The following is a 5,261-nucleotide window of genomic DNA, read 5'->3' as shown; positions in this document are numbered from 1 at the left end:
CTTTTTGATAAATGAATTTCATTCCTAAAAACTGGCTAATTATGATTTCACTATATTCCCAATGTACTTGGAGATATAGAGGATATTAAAAGAGTGATCAGAAATTAAATATAGTTCTTTCTTTTGCTCAGTGGGAAGAATTTTACTTCTATGATTACATAATCTTTGCTTTTTTCATGTAGGGGACTCAGCTCTGATAAACTTTTGATTAACAGTTCAGTAGTTTGAGAAGACAATAACAAAATGAGGTCTATTGAAAGCCCACTCCTTGTATTATTGGGATAATTAATTTCTGTCATGACTATAGGCCAAAAGGGAACAGCTGGTACACTAATTCAGTTTGGTACACTCTGGTTGAAAACTTATTTCTTTATAATTCATTGGTATGCATTACTTAAAGATGTGATTTTTAAAAAGTCAAAGTAAAAACATCTTTAAAGCAATTTTGCATTTCTCCATTTAGTTTCTTTTTGAACTAAAAACAGCAATAATTATCTAGTCTCACTTCTCTTTCCATCTGATTTGAGATGTTTAGAATGTGTTCCATAAAAGTAAGAAGTGTTAAGGTTAACAAACTTAGAAAGCTCTCAATACTTTTGCTTTTCAAAAAAAAAAAAAATTTCCAGAGCTCATTTTTAGCAGCACATATACTAAAATCAGAATGATTCAGAGGTTAGCATGGCTCCTGTGTGAGAATGATACACAAATTCATGAAGTGTTCCACATTTTTAGACATAGAGAACAAATTTATGGACATGGCGGGCCCATGAGGAGGGTAGGAGAGGGTGAGATGTATGGAGAGAATAACATGGAAGCTTATATTACCATATGTAAAATAGATAACCAATGGGAATTTTCTCTATTACTCAAGAACTCAAACAGGTGTGGGATGGAGAGGGAGATGAGAAGGAGGTTCAAGAGGGAGGGAACATGAGTATACCTGTGGCTGATTCATGTTGATATCTGGCTGCTGCTACTAAGTCGCTTCAGTGGTATCCAACTCTGTGTGACCCCGTAGATGGCAGCCCACTAGGCTCCTCCATCCCTGGGATTCTCCAGGCAAGAACACTGGAGTGGTTTGCGATTTCCTTCTCCAATGCATGAAAGTGAAAAGTGAAATTGAAGTCTCTCAGTCATGTCCGACTCTTTGCAACCCCATGAATTGTAGCACACCAGGCCTTCTTGTCCATCACCAACTCCCGGAGTCCATCCAAACCCATGTCTATTGAGTTGGTGATGCCATACAACCATCTCATCCTCTGTCATCCCCTTCTCCACTTGCCCTCAATCTTTCCCAGCATCAGGGTCTTCTCAAATGAGTCAGCTCTTTGCATCAGGTACCCAAAGTATTGGAGTTTCAGCTTCAACATCAGTCCTTCCAATGAACACCCAGGACTAATCTCCTTTAGGATGGACTGGTTGGATCTCCTTGCAGTCCAAGGGGCTCTCAAGAGTCTTCTTCAACACCACAGTTGAAAAGCATCAATTCTTTAGTGCTCAGCTTTCATTATAGTCAATCTCTCACATCAATACGTGACTACTGGAAAAACCATAGTCTTGATAGACGGACCCTTTGTTAGCAAACTAATGTCTCTGCTTTTGAATATGCTATCTAGGTTGGTCATAACTTTCTTTCAAAGGAGCAAGGATCTTTTGATTTCATGGCTGTAATCACCACCTGCAGTGATTTTAGAGCCCAGAAACATAAAGTCAGCCACTGTTTCCACTGTTTCCCCATCTATTTATCATGAAGTGATGGGACCAGATGCCATGGTTCTAACCAGGCATTGCCTGTTTAAATCATTATATCATGACCTCATATAGATTTTCCTCTTGTTCTTTTGTCTAATCAATCAGTGTTTGTTAAACTTCGGTATTCACAAGAATTTCCATGTAAGTTTATATATATATATATAACATAATATAAGTTTATATATATATATATAAAACAATGTTTACAGGCACACTTGTTTGATTGTGATTTGCTTTAATATATTTTGCATATATTTTATTGCAAATTGAAGATTTGTGGCAACTTTGCATTGAGTAACCCTATTGGTACCAATTTCCCAACAAATGTTTTTAATGAAGATATGTACATTACTTTTAAGACATAATGCTATCGCACATTTAAGAGACTACACGATAGTAAACATACCTTTTATTTGCACTGGGAAACCAAAAAATTTCATGTGACTTTATTGCAATATTCACTTTATGATAGTAGTTTGGAACAGAACTTACAGTATCTTTGAGACTGGGCTGTACTGAATTTGACGCCGTGCCCCTCCACACAACTATGAACATCATCGGTGAGAAGAGGAAGGGAATGAACACAAACTGAGCTAGACATCATATAATCAGGATGTACCATCATGCCCTTCTGACAGTTATTACCTTCTTGTCAACTGGAGGTCAGAACATATATTAACTTGGCCACGTCACATCACTAGTGACATAGCAAAAATCTGAACTGAGTCAAATTTAAAGGAAAACCAGAGTTTTTCTGATTTCCACTTTTCCTAGACAGATAGTTACTGGCCTTGGAAATGTATCTTCAATAAAAGAAAGGAAAAGTTATCTTCTTGGGGCTGGGGGGAAAACAACTGGTGCTGCATAAAAACAATTATGTCAAATTCAAATATACCACCTCATAATTTTGCCTTAACAGTGAAGTAGTCTTCACTGTTAACAATCATCTCATGTGACACCTTTGGATGAAAGTTTGCTCTAGGTAAGTTTTTTCTGTATAAAATATCAACAGCGAAAGATGAATGTATGGAATCACCACACTCACTACATTCCTCAAGAAAGAAAAAAAAAAAAGCTACTATAATAGACAAACATTTCCCCGTTGTTTCTCAGAAGGCTAAATCAGACTTTCAGTTCAGTTCAGTTCAGTCGCTTAATGTGTCCGACTCTTTGCGACCCCATGAATCACAGCACGCCAGGCCTCCCTGTCCATCACCATCTCCCAGAGTTCACTCAGACTCACGTCCATCGAGTCAGTGATGCCATCCAGCCATCTCATCCTCTGTCGTCCCCTTCTCCTCCTGCCCCCAATCCCTCCCAGCATCAAAGTCTTTTCCAATGAGTCAACTCTTCGCATGAGGTGGCCAAAGTACTGGAGTTTCAGCTTTAGCATCATTCCTTCCAAAGAAATCCCAAGGCTGATCTCCTTCAGAATGGACTGGTTGGATCTCCTTGCAATCCAAGGGACTCTGAAGAGTCTTCTCCAACACCACAGTTCGAAAGCATCTATTCTTCGGCACTCAGCCTTCTTCACAGTCCAACTCTCATATCCATACATGACTACTGGAAAAACTATAGCCTTGACTAGACGGACCTTAGTTGGCAAAGTAATGTCTCTGCTTTTGAATATACTATCTAGGTTGGTCATAACTTTTCTTCCAAGGAGTAAGCGTCCATAATTTCATGGCTGCAGTCACCATCTGCTGTGATTTTGGAGCCCCCCCAAAATAAAGTCTGACACTGTTTCCACTGTTTCTCAATCTATTTCCCATGAAGTGATGGGACCGGATGCCATGATCTTCGTTTTCTGAATGTTAAGCTGTAGGCCAACTTCTTCACTCTCCACTATCACTTTCATCAAGAGGCTTTTTAGTTCCTCTTCACTTTCTGCCATAAGGGTGGTGTCATCTGCATATCTGAGATTATTGATATTTCTTCCGGCATTCTTGATTCTAGCTTGTGTTTCTTCCAGTCCAGCGTTTCTCATGATGTAATCTGCATAGAAGTTAAATAAGCAGGGTGACAATATACAGCCTTGATGTACTCCTTTTCCTATTTGGAACCAGGCTGTTGTTCCATGTCCAGTTCTGACTGTTGCTTCCTGACCTGCATACAGATTTCTCAAGAGCCAGGTCAGGTAGTCTGGTATTCCCATCTCTTTCAGAATTTTCCACAGTTTCTTGTGATCCACACAGTCAAAGGCTTTGGCATAGTCAATAAAGCAGAAATAGATGTTTTTCTGCAACTCTCTTACTTTTTCCATGATCCAGCAGATGTTGGCAATTTGATCTCTGGTTCCTCCGCCTCTCCTAAAACCAGCTTGAACGTCAGGAAGTTAACGGTTCATGTATTGCTGAAGCCTGGCTTGGAGAATTTTGAGCATTACTTTACTAGCATGTGAGATGAGTGCAATTGTGTGGTAGTTTGAACATTCTTTGGCATTGAGTTTCTTTGGAACTGGAATGAAAACTGACCTTTTCCAGTCCTGTGGCCACTGCTGAGGTTTCCAAATTTGCTGGCATATTGAGTGCAGCACTTTCACAGCATCATCTTTCAGGATTTGAAGCAGTTTAATTGGAATTCCATCACCACCACTAGCTTTGTTCGTAGCGATGCTTTCTAAGGCCCACTTGACTTCACATTCCAAGATGTCTGGTTCTAGATTAGTGATCACATCATCATGACTATCTGGGTCCTGAAGATCTTTTTTGTACAGTTCTTCCGTGTATTCTTGCCACCTCTTCTTAATATCTTCTGCTTCTGTTAGGTCCATGCCATTTCTGTCCTATATCGAGCCCATCTTTGTATGAAATATTCCCTTCGTATCTCTAATTTCCTTAAAGAGATCTCTAGTCTTTCCCATTCTGTTGTTTTCCTCTATTTCTTTGCATTGATCACTGAAGAAGGCTTTCTTATCTCTTCTTGCTATTCTTTGGAACTCTGCATTTACATGCCTATATCTTCCCTTTTCTCCTTTGCTTTTTGCCTTTCTTCTCTTCACAGCTATTTGTAAGGCCTCCCCAGACAGCCATTTTGCTTTTTTGTGTTTCTTTTCCATGGGGATGGTCTTGATCCCTGTCTCCTGTACAATGTCATGAACTTCATTCCATAGTTCATCAGGCACTCGACCTATCAGATCTAGGCCCTTAAATCTATTTCTCACTTCCACTGTGTAATCATAAGGGATTTGATTTAGGTCATACCTGAATGGTCTAGCGGTTTTCCCTGTTTTCTTCAGTTTGAGTCTGAATTTGTTACAAGGAGTTCATGATCTGAGCCACAGTCAGCTCCCGGTCTTGTTTTTGTTGACTGTATAGAGCTTCTCCATCTTTGGCTGCATAGAATACAATCAATCTGATTTTGGTGTTGACCATCTGGTGATGTCCATGTGTAGAGTCTTCTCTTGTGTTGTTGGACGAGGGTGTTTGCTATGACCAGTGCGTTTTCTTGGCAAAACTCTGTTAGTCTTTGCCCTGCTTCATTCCTCTCAGGTTGGGAAGCTGTAAACA

The 5,261-nt window shown here is 39.7% G+C and overlaps 1 non-coding gene across 1 annotated transcript; it reads left to right on the top strand.

Moving 5' to 3' along the window:
- Window positions 1–625: 625 nt before the first annotated feature.
- Window positions 626–730, top strand: LOC138443012 (U6 spliceosomal RNA). The gene has a single exon (XR_011257944.1). It is a non-coding gene; the product is annotated as a U6 spliceosomal RNA (small nuclear RNA).
- The last annotated feature ends 4,531 nt before the right edge of the window (window positions 731–5,261 follow it).

The sequence above is a fragment of the Ovis canadensis genome, chromosome 6, assembly GCF_042477335.2.
Source record: "Ovis canadensis isolate MfBH-ARS-UI-01 breed Bighorn chromosome 6, ARS-UI_OviCan_v2, whole genome shotgun sequence".
In the NCBI taxonomy this organism is placed as follows: Eukaryota; Metazoa; Chordata; class Mammalia; order Artiodactyla; family Bovidae; genus Ovis; species Ovis canadensis.
Note: the sequence above shows the minus strand (reverse complement) of the source record. Positions and strands in the feature narration are given on the sequence as shown.